General features: G+C 52.5%; 1 long non-coding RNA gene across 1 annotated transcript in view; it reads left to right on the top strand.

The window, feature by feature from the left end:
- The first annotated feature begins 5,003 nt into the window (after nt 1-5,003).
- LOC311204677 overlaps nt 5,004-20,140 on the top strand; it is a 308,506-nt gene continuing 293,369 nt past the window's right edge. Inside the window, exon 1 of the long non-coding RNA XR_014618088.1 lies at nt 5,004-5,039. This is a non-coding gene — a long non-coding RNA (uncharacterized lncRNA). The remainder of the gene's footprint in view (nt 5,040-20,140) is intronic.

Here is a 20,140-nt window from a genome sequence, read left to right as displayed (position 1 = left end):
TTTCTTTTGGGTTGCTCTTTGTTCACTGTTCTTCACGTTTCCTTTATTGTTCCATGACAGAAGTAACCTTTATGGAATGAGGAACTTCAGATACTAAGGAGGGAGAAGAAATCTAAATTGTACTTTTTGGAAGCACTTTTATAGTTGAATAAAGAGAACGATTGGCAGCTGATTAAAAAAACTCCTTGGGCAGTGTTAAGGCATTTTACTTTTTTTTAACACTTTGAAAGATTGACAATAGACCCTGCAGCCATTCCCTGTCTCTGGAGCTGTTGTGCAAATGTCTAAAGGACTTCCGAACTGTTACTGCAACCTGTGCTGTGACTGTTTGTTTAGTACAGTTTTGTTGCCTTTCATGAACATGTTTTGGTATATTACTTGTTGAACATGTAAGTTCCTGTTAGGAAATTGTTAGTCAGGGGTCAGTGTGATGTGTGGTAGAAAACAAGCGTGGTACTTATGACACATCTGTTAGACAAGCTGGCGTGTTGGGCTGAGGTAAAAACTCTCCCATTTGTCTAATACAGCCAAAGACCCAAGACTTGGCATAATCTGTGGAAACTGATAGAATAATGTGGTGATCTCATACATGTAATTCCAGTTGATTTTTGTGAGCAAAAGTGAAGTACTTGATAGGTTAAATGCATTTTGTGCATGAAGGAATATTCACCATCTGACATAACTCCTTCTGAATTCCTCCTTTTTTCCCTTTCCTCAGGTTATTCTATATAAGACGTTACCACAAATTTTATAATCCTTATTTTCCATGCATAGTTGACTCTTGGAAAGTTAGTTTGATTACCTGATTTAAAAAATTTATCTGCACAAGTGAGCTGCAGAGTCCTGACTTTAGACAGTTTGTAGGCCAATTGGAGGGGAAGCATTTTGGTAAGGAACATTTTCCTACAAGGATCCTTTTTCAAACTTGTCTGACTCTTGAAAAGTTCTTATTTGATCTGCTCAAAACAGAAAACACTTGAATTTATTAAATGCAGTCCTATGGAATATTGCTTTAAACAGAAGGGGTTGGATTATCAAATGGGTACATGAGAGCTTTTTTTAATGCTTGCTTTCTTTAACCTTTTCAAATTCCTGTTGATGGTTGGTTCTTTGGGAAACTTGTTCCAAAACTCTCTAATAAATACTCTTTTTTTGCTTTGCAAAAAGATACTTACAGACTATATAGAGTTAGATTTTTCTGTTGCTATTGTTATTACTACATTGATAAAACAATACCACAAAACCACATATTGTACTAGAAAACTTTAAATGGCAGTGTTAAATGTATTTGGCCTCTTGTGATGGAAGTAAAAATGCTTTGGCATTTTTTATAGTGCACAAAACTGTAAGACATCTTTATTTTTAGCTTACATTTATGTTCAGTGACTTTGAAGTACATGTGCTAGAAAGGGTTAATATATTGAATGTTGCGTGTCAGGACGTGATTTTTAATCTGTGTGAGTAGATTTAACTGCTGATAGTTGCATCCTGAAGGGTCTTTACTAGAGTGGCTTACGTTTATCCCACTGGTGTGACCCAGTTGCCTCCCAGTTCTCCTTCTTTCCTTAGAGAGACTCTGAGCTGTTGCGTGAGCGTGAGTCCGTTGTCCGTCTGCGTGAACGAAGGTGGCTTGATGGAGCCTCATTTGCTAATGAAAGAGGCTCTACAAGTAAAGAAGGGGAACCAAACCTGGACAAGAAGGATAGGCCTGTTCAGAGTCCTGTTTCTTTAGGAGAAGACTTGCAGTGGTGGCCAGATAAGGTACTGAATTGTTTTTACTCTGTTATTTGCATGCTGTGCAGTTGATTTCTGATCCATTTTCTTTTTGTTTTTTTAAATGAAATCCACCCCCCCAAATGTATTTTCTGTATTTCCTTTTGGAATATTGTATCTCAGTTTATGTGATATAATGTAATAAAGATTATTCTTTATTGTGCGCTTAGGAAAATTAAAAATAGCACCCTTATAGCTGCACGCCTGTTATTGCTGTTTTAACTTCCTTCTCTGTTTGCTCTGAAGGCCCTGCTGGAGATAATATGGTTTGGGGTGGGTTTTACTTCTTTTCTTTTTTAGGTGCACAAAGCATTTAATGTGCAATGGGAAACTCGTGAAGCAGTTTAAACTATCCTTCATCAAGAAACCTTCTTTGTTTTGATTGGCATTATTCCCAGAGATACTTTAGGCTTTTAAGCAGCAACAATGAAAGTTGATGTTTATTTGCAGTTGTGTTTGGAGTTGCCCAATAACAGAAACAAGTATCAGTTACTCCTTCAGAATCCCTTTGGCTTTGAATAGCTGGTTTTCTTTGGAACCTGAATTCATTTCCAGGCAAGAACTAATTCCCACATGAGATACAAGAATAATAGGGACACTAGCCAGCTAGCCCGGTGGTCAGGGGGTATCTGTAGTCACTTAAAGAAATCTTTGAGTGACTTTGACACTTGGGGAAATGTCTTTAAAAACAAAGCAAACAACCCAAAAAACTTGCCAGGAATAAAAGTGATTTTTGAATAAGGATATGGTATAAAAGTGCTACAAACTCTGTCCAAAGGTGTGCCGACTTTGTTAGGTCACCCGCTCTGGCAGGAATGTGTAAGAAATGACTGTTTCACTGACGTGTCTAACTCAAGACCTTTCTCTAGGACCACTGGCATTTCTAACACCAGTGCTGTGGGAGCAGCCTGTGCAGTTTGCTCTGTACCCAGATCACAAACGTTCGCTCCACACGCTGAGCTCCTGAGCTCCTGTTTTAATTCTTCCCCCCCCCCCCCCCGCCCGCTCCGTTCTGCAGCTCCTGGTGCCCCCGCGCCGAGAAGGGCCCTGGCTGGGTTCGGCCGTTTCCGGCCGGTGGGTTCGGCAATTCCCGGCAGGCTCGGCAATTCCCGGCGGGTTCGTCAAGTCCCGGCGGGTTCGGCGGCCGGTCGCGCGTCGCCGTTGCCCGGGCAGCCGGTCCGGCCAGTCCCGGGCGGGGCCGTTAAACGCTTTCGGACTCCCCGCTCCGTTTCCCGGGACACGCGTCCTGCCCACCCGCCGCTCTCGCTCAGTCGAGCCTTCGGCCATGGCTGAGCCGGTCGGTACTGCGGGAGCGGGAGAGGAGACCGGCCCCGAGCGCCGGGAGAGCGCTGAGCAAAGGGCTCGGTAAGCCCCGGGAGCCTCCGTCCTCTCACCCGCTGAGCCGGGGGGAGGAGACCGGAGGGGGAACCTGCCCAGGGGCCTGGCCACTGGCCGGTCCCACCCACCTGCGTCCCCCGGGCCACGGACCCCGCGGTTTGGGGGCGGGGAGAGAGCCGCCGAAGCCTCGCCCGGGGCTTTCCGAAGGCGAGGGAAGAGGGAAGCGTCCCGCCCAGCCGGAGGAGGGGCCGGCCGGCCGGGAAGCAGGAGGCAGAGCCGGGGGCGGGGGGATGGACACGGCCCAGCCCACCCAGCCCGGTGCTGGCGAGTGAGGCCCCGCCCGCGGGAGGGGGAGCAGCGTGACCGCCCCTGGCCCCGCCCCTTGGGTTCCCTGGGCTCTCCCTCCCCTGACAGGCAGCGGTAGGAGCCCATGGAGGGGCTGCTCCGCAGGGTCGTGGGAGGGGCGGCGGGGCCGTGCCGGGCGTCGCGCAGGATGGGTGTGTTTCCACCGCAGGCTGCCGGGGTCCGTGCACCAATGGCTGCTGGGGGTCCTTGGCGCCCTCCGAGCTGTTTGCGGCCTCGCCGCCGTTCAAGGGGCCGCCCCCCAGGTCAGGGAGCCGCCCCGAGACCGTACGGCCACTGAGAGCCTCGTCCCGTCCCGAGTCCCCGCGGCCTCTCGGGGTGCGGCCTGTGGGACCTGTCCCCCCACTCCCCTCCGAGCCAGCCCGGAGCGCGGCGCCTCGGCCGCCTCTCCTCGGCCTTAGAGCCCAGGGCGGAGCGGAGCTGGGTGTCCCCCCGCCCCGAAAACGCCCCTGGCAAACACCTCCCCCCCCCCCCTCCCTCTCCGCCATCCCCCACCGTTGGCTTTTCCGTCTGTGAAGCGGGAGTTTGAAAAGAAACGGGCCCTGGGAGCATGTGTGGGGCAGGAGCAGAGGAGTGGGGGGGGGGTGTCTGTATCTGTGTCTGTGTCTCTGCCAGTCTGTCTGTCTGTGTGGGGGGGGGGGGTCTGTGTCTGTGTCTCTGCCAGTCTGTCTGTGTGTGTGTGTGTGGGAGGGGGGGGTGGTCTGTGTCTGTGTCTCTGTCTGCCAGTCTGTCTGTGTGTGTCTGTGTGTGTGTGAGGGGATACAGCGGGTGGAGAGGGGTCCCGGCGTTGGGCGTGTGGAGAAACAGGGATGCCTTCCCAGGTGTTAACAGTTGCCAGTATCTCAGAGCTCCCAGTAGGAGATGGTGGATGGTGGCGGGGTTGGAAGGGACCTTAGAGATCCGTCTTGTTCCAGCCCCCATGCTGTGGGCAGCGGTGGTCACCCCATGCCTGTGGCTTCTGTGTCCCTGAGGAGAAGGAGCGTCTTGTGGAGAGAGACACCGGCTGCACCAGTAGTAGTTCCCAGCAGCCGTGCAGAGCGCAGGGCCAGGGCAGGAAGGTGCCTGTGCAGGCGCTGCTGGCTGTCCTGGCACGATGTGAGCGGGAGACCCGGTTTCCCTCAGTGACCCCTTGCTGGGAATGGCGGGCGAAGCGGTGCCAGGGAAACCGCATCAGGTGCTTCAGCTGCTCTCCCGCTGCAAAGAGGTTTTCCAGCAGCTCTGGCTGGGACGGGCTGTAAGGTGGAAAAGGTGTTCCCAGGTCCCCTGTGTGAGTCCTTGCACGGAGCTCTCAGAAGGGAATTATCCCGGTGTGGCAGGAGAATTAGCGGTGCCTTGGCTGGGAGAGGCGGGGGATGCTCTGCGGTGGCTCTGTGTGTGTCTGAGATGATCCTGGGGGCTTGGAAGGGGAACTACAGCAATTAGCTTTGGAAGTTTGCTTGTGGGAAGCTCAGCCGTGGTTGTAAATCCCTGTTCTGTGTGTTCTTTCCTCAGCCCTCAGCCACCTGCAGAACATCCTGATGGGCAGGAAGCTCAACAGCTACAAGCAGGTGCCGCCCATGACAGAGGTATTTCACAGCCCTGGTTCTTCTGGGGTTTGGTGTCCCTTGGGAAACTGTGGGGTGTCTGAAACTGCAGAAGGGTGTGCAGCTTGGAATGAATCCCACTGCTTTGGGTGGGATTAAGGTGGGGTGTGTGGAGGTTTTGCCCTGGCTACAGGCCAAATGCCCACCACGCCGCTTGCTCACTCCCCTTTGTTAGAAATGCCAAAGGTCCCAAGAAAGGACTCACAGTGACATACTAGTGAAGCAGTAATTTATTATACCTTCCTGCAAGAGAGGGTGACCGAGCAAAGTAGGCACACCTGTGGTCAGAGTTTACAGCATTTTTATACCATATTCCCCTCCGAAATCCCTCCCCTGTTTATCTATGGATTAGGTGTTTCCAACAGGAAAACCTGGTACAGGCTCAACCAAGGCGCCTTCTTCACCTGCTGCATGTCTGGCAGGTTCCTGCTTTCCATTGAAGCCAAATGGGGACCCTCAAATGCTTGCCTTTATCTCACTGCTTAGGCAGCTGAATAGTGGGGCTTGATTGGGACTCAGGGCATGTCTTATTTTATTTCTTCTCCAATCCCCATATGTTACACTGATCTGTTTATAACACCACAAAGAACATTGAATCCCCACACAAGAAAGTAAAAGTAAAATACTTCTCAAAATAACAAATGTGAAAAGTTGTTTGAGCCAGGCAAAGTTTGGGAGCCAGGAAGTGAGCTGATTCCAGACTACTTTAAATCCCCAGGGTGTATCATCTTGAGCTACTTGGTAGAGAATCTTTGTTTGCTTCCACATATTATTTAAATCTGTTTCAGTTTCTTTTTTCTGACTTATGTATGCACAACAGCTTTGATGTATTACCATGCACACACCTCCTTCTTTGGCCAGCAGCAGATCTGAGGCCATCCGATTGTGTCTAACTACGTTACTGAAGGAGGAAACTTGTAATTGCAATCTATGGACAGCATCACTTGTGTCACTTTGGAAGAACTCCATGCTAGCAGATATATTAACTGCAAAGAGTCCTTTTTCTTGTTGTATCTTTTGTGTTTGATCTGTTAATTTCTGAATGCTGGCATGAATGGACTGAGAGTGGTCAGACAGATTCCTGCAGCACGTGCCATCAGAATCTTGACACCCGTGTCCGTGAGCCAGGAACAGGAGATCAGTTGCTGCAGGATTCTGTGAGGTGGCAGGTCTCACAGAATCCACATCTGTGGTCAAGTGCCTTAGCTACCTTTGCTGTTGTATTTGTTTGCTTTGCCAGTCAGGAGTGTCAGGAGTGTCTGGGTGTAGGTTACAGCAGCTTCTCTTCTGGTACAGGCAGCCATTATTGTCAGTGATCTTAGGCTGTGGGGAAGTCACTGTTTCACTAATTTTCAGGCGTATTTTAAAGACTGTCAAATAGTTCAGTATGTCCCAGAACAAAACTTGAGTCCACCGTGGCTGCAGTTGGAACACTTGACTGATCCTGGTGTCAGGATCTGGTCCTGGTTCCTGCAGGCTTGCTTTCTTCTGGATGCACAGCTTTATCCACTTGGCTGGTCCCCACTAGGTTCCCGTATCTGTAATGACACAGGCAGATCTCCTTCCCCCAGTTAGTACCTGTAACTTCATTTCTTCCTAACACCTGACATTGACTTTCTTTGATCCCTTCCAAACCTCCTTTTAAACCTACTCCATGTTTCACCATTGGAGGTGCCAAACTGTCCTGAGGCAGACTTAAATGGTTCAAAAGAGAAAGAGCTTTGTTTAGTCGAGCAGCTGGGGAGATGTCCTTCCCTCCCCCTTTTTGTTTGTGAAGCAAACGCTTGAGAGTTTGATTCCTCCGTTCCCCCATGGCCTGGCCTGTGGGCGAGTGCGGTGTCCCTGTGACATGGGGAATGCCCCAGAGCTGGCAGGAGGTTTGTGTTGCCTGTGCTGTATATCCTGGGCCACTGTCGGGTCTGATTTCAGGGGGTACCCCAGGTGCTGCTGTGGCAGAGCGCACGTGGCGTTGGACATGTTTACTAGATCCCCCTTTGTGCAGTAGCCCCACACTGCCAGAGAAAAGGGCTCTAGACAAACACGGACATACTTTTGCCCTCCAAATTCTGGGAGGTGGGTAACGTCCATTTGCCAGGCTTCTGGTGGGCCTGTGCCACGAGGACTGACACCAGGGGCAAGGCCACTGGTGAACTGCTGACAGTCCAGGCACGACTGTACAATCCCTTTAGCCTCAGCAACTGACAGGTGGTGTTGTCGCTGAAGCACCCTGGCAGACTGATGAAAGGATTCATGTGATGTCCGAGCCTGTGCACAGCGCTCTGCTGAGGGAGCAGCCCACGCTGGTGCTGCCAACCTGTCTGCTCTCTCATCGCCTTCTGCCAGACCTTGAGTTAGTGCAGTGTGGCTGCAAATATGGGTATTAAAGTACTGATGCTGTCGGTTAGACAGGAGGAGCCAGAATTCCTTAACCTGTTCAGAGTCCTGTTTCTTTAGGAGAAGACTTGCAGTGGTGGCCAGATAAGGTACTGAATTGTTTTTACTCTGTTATTTGCATGCTGTGCAGTTGATTTCTGATCCATTTTCTTTTTGTTTTTTAAATTAAATCCCCACCCCCCCCAAATGTATTTTCTGTATTTCCTTTTGCAATATTGTATCTCAGTTTATGTGATATAATGTAATAAAGATTATTCTTTATTGTGCGCTTAGGAAAATTAAAAATAGCACCCTTATAGCTGCACGCCTGTTATTGCTGTTTTAACTTCCTTCTCTGTTTGCTCTGAAGGCCCTGCTGGAGATAATATGGTTTGGGGTGGGTTTTACTTCTTTTCTTTCTTAGGTGCACAAAGCATTTAATGTGCAATGGGAAACTCGTGAAGCAGTTTAAACTATCCTTCATCAAGAAACCTTCTTTGTTTTGATTGGCATTATTCCCAGAGATACTTTAGGCTTTTAAGCAGCAACAATGAAAGTTGATGTTTATTTGCAGTTGTGTTTGGAGTTGCCCAATAACAGAAACAAGTATCAGTTACTCCTTCAGAATCCCTTTGGCTTTGAATAGCTGGTTTTCTTTGGAACCTGAATTCATTTCCAGGCAAGAACTAATTCCCACATGAGATACAAGAATAATAGGGACACTACCCAGCTAGCCCGGTGGTCAGGGGGTATCTGTAGTCACTTAAAGAAATCTTTGAGTGACTTTGACACTTGGGGAAATGTCTTTAAAAACAAAGCAAACAACCCAAAAAACTTGCCAGGAATAACAGTGATTTTTGAATAAGGATATGGTATAAAAGTGCTACAAACTCTGTCCAAAGGTGTGCCGACTTTGTTAGGTCACCCGCTCTGGCAAGAATGTGTAAGAAATGACTGTTTCACTGACGTGTCTAACTCAAGACCTTTCTCTAGGACCACTGGCATTTCTAACACCAGTGCTGTGGGAGCAGCCTGTGCAGTTTGCTCTGTACCCAGATCACAAACGTTCGCTCCACACGCTGAGCTCCTGAGCTCCTGTTTTAATTCTTCCCCCCCCCCCCCCCGCCCGCTCCGTTCTGCAGCTCCTGGTGCCCCCGCGCCGAGAAGGGCCCTGGCTGGGTTCGGCAATTCCCGGCAGGCTCGGCAATTCCCGGCGGGTTCGTCAAGTCCCGGCGGGTTCGGCGGCCGGTCGCGCGTCGCCGTTGCCCGGGCAGCCGGTCCGGCCAGTCCCGGGCGGGGCCGTTAAACGCTTTCGGACTCCCCGCTCCGTTTCCCGGGACACGCGTCCTGCCCACCCGCCGCTCTCGCTCAGTCGAGCCTTCGGCCATGGCTGAGCCGGTCGGTACTGCGGGAGCGGGAGAGGAGACCGGCCCCGAGCGCCGGGAGAGCGCTGAGCAAAGGGCTCGGTAAGCCCCGGGAGCCTCCGTCCTCTCACCCGCTGAGCCGGGGGGAGGAGACCGGAGGGGGAACCTGCCCAGGGGCCTGGCCACTGGCCGGTCCCACCCACCTGCGTCCCCCGGGCCACGGACCCCGCGGTTTGGGGGCGGGGAGAGAGCCGCCGAAGCCTCGCCCGGGGCTTTCCGAAGGCGAGGGAAGAGGGAAGCGTCCCGCCCAGCCGGAGGAGGGGCCGGCCGGCCGGGAAGCAGGAGGCAGAGCCGGGGGCGGGGGGATGGACACGGCCCAGCCCACCCAGCCCGGTGCTGGCGAGTGAGGCCCCGCCCGCGGGAGGGGGAGCAGCGTGACCGCCCCTGGCCCCGCCCCTTGGGTTCCCTGGGCTCTCCCTCCCCTGACAGGCAGCGGTAGGAGCCCATGGAGGGGCTGCTCCGCAGGGTCGTGGGAGGGGCGGCGGGGCCGTGCCGGGCGTCGCGCAGGATGGGTGTGTTTCCACCGCAGGCTGCCGGGGTCCGTGCACCAATGGCTGCTGGGGGTCCTTGGCGCCCTCCGAGCTGTTTGCGGCCTCGCCGCCGTTCAAGGGGCCGCCCCCCAGGTCAGGGAGCCGCCCCGAGACCGTACGGCCACTGAGAGCCTCGTCCCGTCCCGAGTCCCCGCGGCCTCTCGGGGTGCGGCCTGTGGGACCTGTCCCCCCACTCCCCTCCGAGCCAGCCCGGAGCGCGGCGCCTCGGCCGCCTCTCCTCGGCCTTAGAGCCCAGGGCGGAGCGGAGCTGGGTGTCCCCCCGCCCCGAAAACGCCCCTGGCAAACACCTCCCCCCCCCCCCTCCCTCTCCGCCATCCCCCACCGTTGGCTTTTCCGTCTGTGAAGCGGGAGTTTGAAAAGAAACGGGCCCTGGGAGCATGTGTGGGGCAGGAGCAGAGGAGTGGGGGGGGGGGGGGGGGTGGGGGGGGGGGTGTGTGTCTGTATCTGTGTCTGTGTCTCTGCCAGTCTGTCTGTCTGTGTGTGGGGGGGGGGGTCTGTGTCTGTGTCTCTGCCAGTCTGTCTGTGTGTGTGTGTGTGGGAGGGGGGGGGGGTCTGTGTCTGTGTCTCTGTCTGCCAGTCTGTCTGTGTGTGTCTGTGTGTGTGTGAGGGGATACAGCGGGTGGAGAGGGGTCCCGGCGTTGGGCGTGTGGAGAAACAGGGATGCCTTCCCAGGTGTTAACAGTTGCCAGTATCTCAGAGCTCCCAGTAGGAGATGGTGGATGGTGGCGGGGTTGGAAGGGACCTTAGAGATCCGTCTTGTTCCAGCCCCCATGCTGTGGGCAGCGGTGGTCACCCCATGCCTGTGGCTTCTGTGTCCCTGAGGAGAAGGAGCGTCTTGTGGAGAGAGACACCGGCTGCACCAGTAGTAGTTCCCAGCAGCCGTGCAGAGCGCAGGGCCAGGGCAGGAAGGTGCCTGTGCAGGCGCTGCTGGCTGTCCTGGCACGATGTGAGCGGGAGACCCGGTTTCCCTCAGTGACCCCTTGCTGGGAATGGCGGGCGAAGCGGTGCCAGGGAAACCGCATCAGGTGCTTCAGCTGCTCTCCCGCTGCAAAGAGGTTTTCCAGCAGCTCTGGCTGGGACGGGCTGTAAGGTGGAAAAGGTGTTCCCAGGTCCCCTGTGTGAGTCCTTGCACGGAGCTCTCAGAAGGGAATTATCCCGGTGTGGCAGGAGAATTAGCGGTGCCTTGGCTGGGAGAGGCGGGGGATGCTCTGCGGTGGCTCTGTGTGTGTCTGAGATGATCCTGGGGGCTTGGAAGGGGAACTACAGCAATTAGCTTTGGAAGTTTGCTTGTGGGAAGCTCAGCCGTGGTTGTAAATCCCTGTTCTGTGTGTTCTTTCCTCAGCCCTCAGCCACCTGCAGAACATCCTGATGGGCAGGAAGCTCAACAGCTACAAGCAGGTGCCGCCCATGACAGAGGTATTTCACAGCCCTGGTTCTTCTGGGGTTTGGTGTCCCTTGGGAAACTGTGGGGTGTCTGAAACTGCAGAAGGGTGTGCAGCTTGGAATGAATCCCACTGCTTTGGGTGGGATTAAGGTGGGGTGTGTGGAGGTTTTGCCCTGGCTACAGGCCAAATGCCCACCACGCCGCTTGCTCACTCCCCTTTGTTAGAAATGCCAAAGGTCCCAAGAAAGGACTCACAGTGACATACTAGTGAAGCAGTAATTTATTATACCTTCCTGCAAGAGAGGGTGACCGAGCAAAGTAGGCACACCTGTGGTCAGAGTTTACAGCATTTTTATACCATATTCCCCTCCGAAATCCCTCCCCTGTTTATCTATGGATTAGGTGTTTCCAACAGGAAAACCTGGTACAGGCTCAACCAAGGCGCCTTCTTCACCTGCTGCATGTCTGGCAGGTTCCTGCTTTCCATTGAAGCCAAATGGGGACCCTCAAATGCTTGCCTTTATCTCACTGCTTAGGCAGCTGAATAGTGGGGCTTGATTGGGACTCAGGGCATGTCTTATTTTATTTCTTCTCCAATCCCCATATGTTACACTGATCTGTTTATAACACCACAAAGAACATTGAATCCCCACACAAGAAAGTAAAAGTAAAATACTTCTCAAAATAACAAATGTGAAAAGTTGTTTGAGCCAGGCAAAGTTTGGGAGCCAGGAAGTGAGCTGATTCCAGACTACTTTAAATCCCCAGGGTGTATCATCTTGAGCTACTTGGTAGAGAATCTTTGTTTGCTTCCACATATTATTTAAATCTGTTTCAGTTTCTTTTTTCTGACTTATGTATGCACAACAGCTTTGATGTATTACCATGCACACACCTCCTTCTTTGGCCAGCAGCAGATCTGAGGCCATCCGATTGTGTCTAACTACGTTACTGAAGGAGGAAACTTGTAATTGCAATCTATGGACAGCATCACTTGTGTCACTTTGGAAGAACTCCATGCTAGCAGATATATTAACTGCAAAGAGTCCTTTTTCTTGTTGTATCTTTTGTGTTTGATCTGTTAATTTCTGAATGCTGGCATGAATGGACTGAGAGTGGTCAGACAGATTCCTGCAGCACGTGCCATCAGAATCTTGACACCCGTGTCCGTGAGCCAGGAACAGGAGATCAGTTGCTGCAGGATTCTGTGAGGTGGCAGGTCTCACAGAATCCACATCTGTGGTCAAGTGCCTTAGCTACCTTTGCTGTTGTATTTGTTTGCTTTGCCAGTCAGGAGTGTCAGGAGTGTCTGGGTGTAGGTTACAGCAGCTTCTCTTCTGGTACAGGCAGCCATTATTGTCAGTGATCTTAGGCTGTGGGGAAGTCACTGTTTCACTAATTTTCAGGCGTATTTTAAAGACTGTCAAATAGTTCAGTATGTCCCAGAACAAAACTTGAGTCCACCGTGGCTGCAGTTGGAACACTTGACTGATCCTGGTGTCAGGATCTGGTCCTGGTTCCTGCAGGCTTGCTTTCTTCTGGATGCACAGCTTTATCCACTTGGCTGGTCCCCACTAGGTTCCCGTATCTGTAATGACACAGGCAGATCTCCTTCCCCCAGTTAGTACCTGTAACTTCATTTCTTCCTAACACCTGACATTGACTTTCTTTGATCCCTTCCAAACCTCCTTTTAAACCTACTCCATGTTTCACCATTGGAGGTGCCAAACTGTCCTGAGGCAGACTTAAATGGTTCAAAAGAGAAAGAGCTTTGTTTAGTCGAGCAGCTGGGGAGATGTCCTTCCCTCCCCCTTTTTGTTTGTGAAGCAAACGCTTGAGAGTTTGATTCCTCCGTTCCCCCATGGCCTGGCCTGTGGGCGAGTGCGGTGTCCCTGTGACATGGGGAATGCCCCAGAGCTGGCAGGAGGTTTGTGTTGCCTGTGCTGTATATCCTGGGCCACTGTCGGGTCTGATTTCAGGGGGTACCCCAGGTGCTGCTGTGGCAGAGCGCACGTGGCGTTGGACATGTTTACTAGATCCCCCTTTGTGCAGTAGCCCCACACTGCCAGAGAAAAGGGCTCTAGACAAACACGGACATACTTTTGCCCTCCAAATTCTGGGAGGTGGGTAACGTCCATTTGCCAGGCTTCTGGTGGGCCTGTGCCACGAGGACTGACACCAGGGGCAAGGCCACTGGTGAACTGCTGACAGTCCAGGCACGACTGTACAATCCCTTTAGCCTCAGCAACTGACAGGTGGTGTTGTCGCTGAAGCACCCTGGCAGACTGATGAAAGGATTCATGTGATGTCCGAGCCTGTGCACAGCGCTCTGCTGAGGGAGCAGCCCACGCTGGTGCTGCCAACCTGTCTGCTCTCTCATCGCCTTCTGCCAGACCTTGAGTTAGTGCAGTGTGGCTGCAAATATGGGTAATAAAGTACTGATGCTGTCGGTTAGACAGGAGGAGCCAGAATTCCTTAACCTGTTCAGAGTCCTGTTTCTTTAGGAGAAGACTTGCAGTGGTGGCCAGATAAGGTACTGAATTGTTTTTACTCTGTTATTTGCATGCTGTGCAGTTGATTTCTGATCCATTTTCTTTTTGTTTTTTAAATTAAATCCCCACCCCCCCCAAATGTATTTTCTGTATTTCCTTTTGCAATATTGTATCTCAGTTTATGTGATATAATGTAATAAAGATTATTCTTTATTGTGCGCTTAGGAAAATTAAAAATAGCACCCTTATAGCTGCACGCCTGTTATTGCTGTTTTAACTTCCTTCTCTGTTTGCTCTGAAGGCCCTGCTGGAGATAATATGGTTTGGGGTGGGTTTTACTTCTTTTCTTTCTTAGGTGCACAAAGCATTTAATGTGCAATGGGAAACTCGTGAAGCAGTTTAAACTATCCTTCATCAAGAAACCTTCTTTGTTTTGATTGGCATTATTCCCAGAGATACTTTAGGCTTTTAAGCAGCAACAATGAAAGTTGATGTTTATTTGCAGTTGTGTTTGGAGTTGCCCAATAACAGAAACAAGTATCAGTTACTCCTTCAGAATCCCTTTGGCTTTGAATAGCTGGTTTTCTTTGGAACCTGAATTCATTTCCAGGCAAGAACTAATTCCCACATGAGATACAAGAATAATAGGGACACTACCCAGCTAGCCCGGTGGTCAGGGGGTATCTGTAGTCACTTAAAGAAATCTTTGAGTGACTTTGACACTTGGGGAAATGTCTTTAAAAACAAAGCAAACAACCCAAAAAACTTGCCAGGAATAACAGTGATTTTTGAATAAGGATATGGTATAAAAGTGCTACAAACTCTGTCCAAAGGTGTGCCGACTTTGTTAGGTCACCCGCTCTGGCAAGAATGTGTAAGAAATGACTGTTTCACTGACGTGTCTAACTCAAGACCTTTCTCTAGGACCACTGGCATTTCTAACACCAGTGCTGTGGGAGCAGCCTGTGCAGTTTGCTCTGTACCCAGATCACAAACGTTCGCTCCACACGCTGAGCTCCTGAGCTCCTGTTTTAATTCTTCCCCCCCCCCCCCCCCGCCCGCTCCGTTCTGCAGCTCCTGGTGCCCCCGCGCCGAGAAGGGCCCTGGCTGGGTTCGGTCGTTTCCGGCCGGTGGGTTCGGCAATTCCCGGCAGGCTCGGCAATTCCCGGCGGGTTCGTCAAGTCCCGGCGGGTTCGGCGGCCGGTCGCGCGTCGCCGTTGCCCGGGCAGCCGGTCCGGCCAGTCCCGGGCGGGGCCGTTAAACGCTTTCGGACTCCCCGCTCCGTTTCCCGGGACACGCGTCCTGCCCACCCGCCGCTCTCGCTCAGTCGAGCCTTCGGCCATGGCTGAGCCGGTCGGTACTGCGGGAGCGGGAGAGGAGACCGGCCCCGAGCGCCGGGAGAGCGCTGAGCAAAGGGCTCGGTAAGCCCCGGGAGCCTCCGTCCTCTCACCCGCTGAGCCGGGGGGAGGAGACCGGAGGGGGAACCTGCCCAGGGGCCTGGCCACTGGCCGGTCCCACCCACCTGCGTCCCCCGGGCCACGGACCCCGCGGTTTGGGGGCGGGGAGAGAGCCGCCGAAGCCTCGCCCGGGGCTTTCCGAAGGCGAGGGAAGAGGGAAGCGTCCCGCCCAGCCGGAGGAGGGGCCGGCCGGCCGGGAAGCAGGAGGCAGAGCCGGGGGCGGGGGGATGGACACGGCCCAGCCCACCCAGCCCGGTGCTGGCGAGTGAGGCCCCGCCCGCGGGAGGGGGAGCAGCGTGACCGCCCCTGGCCCCGCCCCTTGGGTTCCCTGGGCTCTCCCTCCCCTGACAGGCAGCGGTAGGAGCCCATGGAGGGGCTGCTCCGCAGGGTCGTGGGAGGGGCGGCGGGGCCGTGCCGGGCGTCGCGCAGGATGGGTGTGTTTCCACCGCAGGCTGCCGGGGTCCGTGCACCAATGGCTGCTGGGGGTCCTTGGCGCCCTCCGAGCTGTTTGCGGCCTCGCCGCCGTTCAAGGGGCCGCCCCCCAGGTCAGGGAGCCGCCCCGAGACCGTACGGCCACTGAGAGCCTCGTCCCGTCCCGAGTCCCCGCGGCCTCTCGGGGTGCGGCCTGTGGGACCTGTCCCCCCACTCCCCTCCGAGCCAGCCCGGAGCGCGGCGCCTCGGCCGCCTCTCCTCGGCCTTAGAGCCCAGGGCGGAGCGGAGCTGGGTGTCCCCCCGCCCCGAAAACGCCCCTGGCAAACACCTCCCCCCCCCCCCCTCCCTCTCCGCCATCCCCCACCGTTGGCTTTTCCGTCTGTGAAGCGGGAGTTTGAAAAGAAACGGGCCCTGGGAGCATGTGTGGGGCAGGAGCAGAGGAGTGGGGGGGGGGGGGGGGGGGGAGTGTGTCTGTATCTGTGTCTGTGTCTCTGCCAGTCTGTCTGTCTGTGTGTGGGGGGGGGGGGTCTGTGTCTGTGTCTCTGCCAGTCTGTCTGTGTGTGTGTGTGTGTGGGAGGGGGGGGGGGTCTGTGTCTGTGTCTCTGTCTGCCAGTCTGTCTGTGTGTGTCTGTGTGTGTGTGAGGGGATACAGCGGGTGGAGAGGGGTCCCGGCGTTGGGCGTGTGGAGAAACAGGGATGCCTTCCCAGGTGTTAACAGTTGCCAGTATCTCAGAGCTCCCAGTAGGAGATGGTGGATGGTGGCGGGGTTGGAAGGGACCTTAGAGATCCGTCTTGTTCCAGCCCCCATGCTGTGGGCAGCGGTGGTCACCCCATGCCTGTGGCTTCTGTGTCCCTGAGGAGAAGGAGCGTCTTGTGGAGAGAGACACCGGCTGCACCAGTAGTAGTTCCCAGCAGCCGTGCAGAGCGCAGGGCCAGGGCAGGAAGGTGCCTGTGCAGGCGCTGCTGGCTGTCCTGGCACGATGTGAGCGGGAGACCCGGTTTCCCTCAGTGACCCCTTGCTGGGAATGGCGGGCGAAGCGGTGCCAGGGAAGCCGCGTCAGGTGCTTCAGCTGCTCTCCCGCTGCAAAGAGGTTTTCCAGCAGCTCTGGCTGGGACGGGCTGTAAGGTGGAAAAGGTGTTCCCAGGTCCCCTGTGTGAGTCCTTGCACGGAGCTCTCAGAAGGGAATTATCCCGGTGTGGCAGGAGAATTAGCGGTGCCTTGGCTGGGAGAGGCGGGGGATGCTCTGCGGTGGCTCTGTGTGTGTCTGAGATGATCCTGGGGGCTTGGAAGGGGAACTACAGCAATTAGCTTTGGAAGTTTGCTTGTGGGAAGCTCAGCCGTGGTTGTAAATCCCTGTTCTGTGTGTTCTTTCCTCAGCCCTCAGCCACCTGCAGAACATCCTGATGGGCAGGAAGCTCAACAGCTACAAGCAGGTGCCGCCCATGACAGAGGTATTTCACAGCCCTGGTTCTTCTGGGGTTTGGTGTCCCTTGGGAAACTGTGGGGTGTCTGAAACTGCAGAAGGGTGTGCAGCTTGGAATGAATCCCACTGCTTTGGGTGGGATTAAGGTGGGGTGTGTGGAGGTTTTGCCCTGGCTACAGGCCAAATGCCCACCACGCCGCTTGCTCACTCCCCTTTGTTAGAAATGCCAAAGGTCCCAAGAAAGGACTCACAGTGACATACTAGTGAAGCAGTAATTTATTATACCTTCCTGCAAGAGAGGGTGACCGAGCAAAGTAGGCACACCTGTGGTCAGAGTTTACAGCATTTTTATACCATATTCCCCTCCGAAATCCCTCCCCTGTTTATCTATGGATTAGGTGTTTCCAACAGGAAAACCTGGTACAGGCTCAACCAAGGCGCCTTCTTCACCTGCTGCATGTCTGGCAGGTTCCTGCTTTCCATTGAAGCCAAATGGGGACCCTCAAATGCTTGCCTTTATCTCACTGCTTAGGCAGCTGAATAGTGGGGCTTGATTGGGACTCAGGGCATGTCTTATTTTATTTCTTCTCCAATCCCCATATGTTACACTGATCTGTTTATAACACCACAAAGAACATTGAATCCCCACACAAGAAAGTAAAAGTAAAATACTTCTCAAAATAACAAATGTGAAAAGTTGTTTGAGCCAGGCAAAGTTTGGGAGCCAGGAAGTGAGCTGATTCCAGACTACTTTAAATCCCCAGGGTGTATCATCTTGAGCTACTCGGTAGAGAATCTTTGTTTGCTTCCACATATTATTTAAATCTGTTTCAGTTTCTTTTTTCTGACTTATGTATGCACAACAGCTTTGATGTATTACCATGCACACACCTCCTTCTTTGGCCAGCAGCAGATCTGAGGCCATCCGATTGTGTCTAACTACGTTACTGAAGGAGGAAACTTGTAATTGCAATCTATGGACAGCATCACTTGTGTCACTTTGGAAGAACTCCATGCTAGCAGATATATTAACTGCAAAGAGTCCTTTTTCTTGTTGTATCTTTTGTGTTTGATCTGTTAATTTCTGAATGCTGGCATGAATGGACTGAGAGTGGTCAGACAGATTCCTGCAGCACGTGCCATCAGAATCTTGACACCCGTGTCCGTGAGCCAGGAACAGGAGATCAGTTGCTGCAGGATTCTGTGAGGTGGCAGGTCTCACAGAATCCACATCTGTGGTCAAGTGCCTTAGCTACCTTTGCTGTTGTATTTGTTTGCTTTGCCAGTCAGGAGTGTCAGGAGTGTCTGGGTGTAGGTTACAGCAGCTTCTCTTCTGGTACAGGCAGCCATTATTGTCAGTGATCTTAGGCTGTGGGGAAGTCACTGTTTCACTAATTTTCAGGCGTATTTTAAAGACTGTCAAATAGTTCAGTATGTCCCAGAACAAAACTTGAGTCCACCGTGGCTGCAGTTGGAACACTTGACTGATCCTGGTGTCAGGATCTGGTCCTGGTTCCTGCAGGCTTGCTTTCTTCTGGATGCACAGCTTTATCCACTTGGCTGGTCCCCACTAGGTTCCCGTATCTGTAATGACACAGGCAGATCTCCTTCCCCCAGTTAGTACCTGTAACTTCATTTCTTCCTAACACCTGACATTGACTTTCTTTGATCCCTTCCAAACCTCCTTTTAAACCTACTCCATGTTTCACCATTGGAGGTGCCAAACTGTCCTGAGGCAGACTTAAATGGTTCAAAAGAGAAAGAGCTTTGTTTAGTCGAGCAGCTGGGGAGATGTCCTTCCCTCCCCCTTTTTGTTTGTGAAGCAAACGCTTGAGAGTTTGATTCCTCCGTTCCCCCATGGCCTGGCCTGTGGGCGAGTGCGGTGTCCCTGTGACATGGGGAATGCCCCAGAGCTGGCAGGAGGTTTGTGTTGCCTGTGCTGTATATCCTGGGCCACTGTCGGGTCTGATTTCAGGGGGTACCCCAGGTGCTGCTGTGGCAGAGCGCACGTGGCGTTGGACATGTTTACTAGATCCCCCTTTGTGCAGTAGCCCCACACTGCCAGAGAAAAGGGCTCTAGACAAACACGGACATACTTTTGCCCTCCAAATTCTGGGAGGTGGGTAACGTCCATTTGCCAGGCTTCTGGTGGGCCTGTGCCACGAGGACTGACACCAGGGGCAAGGCCACTGGTGAACTGCTGACAGTCCAGGCACGACTGTACAATCCCTTTAGCCTCAGCAACTGACAGGTGGTGTTGTCGCTGAAGCACCCTGGCAGACTGATGAAAGGATTCATGTGATGTCCGAGCCTGTGCACAGCGCTCTGCTGAGGGAGCAGCCCACGCTGGTGCTGCCAACCTGTCTGCTCTCTCATCGCCTTCTGCCAGACCTTGAGTTAGTGCAGTGTGGCTGCAAATATGGGTATTAAAGTACTGATGCTGTCGGTTAGACAGGAGGAGCCAGAATTCCTTAACCTGTTCAGAGTCCTGTTTCTTTAGGAGAAGACTTGCAGTGGTGGCCAGATAAGGTACTGAATTGTTTTTACTCTGTTATTTGCATGCTGTGCAGTTGATTTCTGATCCATTTTCTTTTTGTTTTTTAAATTAAATCCCCACCCCCCCCAAATGTATTTTCTGTATTTCCTTTTGCAATATTGTATCTCAGTTTATGTGATATAATGTAATAAAGATTATTCTTTATTGTGCGCTTAGGAAAATTAAAAATAGCACCCTTATAGCTGCACGCCTGTTATTGCTGTTTTAACTTCCTTCTCTGTTTGCTCTGAAGGCCCTGCTGGAGATAATATGGTTTGGGGTGGGTTTTACTTCTTTTCTTTCTTAGGTGCACAAAGCATTTAATGTGCAATGGGAAACTCGTGAAGCAGTTTAAACTATCCTTCATCAAGAAACCTTCTTTGTTTTGATTGGCATTATTCCCAGAGATACTTTAGGCTTTTAAGCAGCAACAATGAAAGTTGATGTTTATTTGCAGTTGTGTTTGGAGTTGCCCAATAACAGAAACAAGTATCAGTTACTCCTTCAGAATCCCTTTGGCTTTGAATAGCTGGTTTTCTTTGGAACCTGAATTCATTTCCAGGCAAGAACTAATTCCCACATGAGATACAAGAATAATAGGGACACTACCCAGCTAGCCCGGTGGTCAGGGGGTATCTGTAGTCACTTAAAGAAATCTTTGAGTGACTTTGACACTTGGGGAAATGTCTTTAAAAACAAAGCAAACAACCCAAAAAACTTGCCAGGAATAACAGTGATTTTTGAATAAGGATATGGTATAAAAGTGCTACAAACTCTGTCCAAAGGTGTGCCGACTTTGTTAGGTCACCCGCTCTGGCAAGAATGTGTAAGAAATGACTGTTTCACTGACGTGTCTAACTCAAGACCTTTCTCTAGGACCACTGGCATTTCTAACACCAGTGCTGTGGGAGCAGCCTGTGCAGTTTGCTCTGTACCCAGATCACAAACGTTCGCTCCACACGCTGAGCTCCTGAGCTCCTGTTTTAATTCTTCCCCCCCCCCCCCCCGCC

The sequence above is a fragment of the Gallinula chloropus genome (genome assembly GCF_964237585.1).
Source record: "Gallinula chloropus genome assembly, contig: HAP1_SCAFFOLD_145, whole genome shotgun sequence".
Classification (NCBI taxonomy): Eukaryota; Metazoa; Chordata; class Aves; order Gruiformes; family Rallidae; genus Gallinula; species Gallinula chloropus.
The sequence above is the reverse complement of the archived record's forward strand: the minus strand, read 5'-3'. Positions and strand labels throughout refer to the sequence as shown.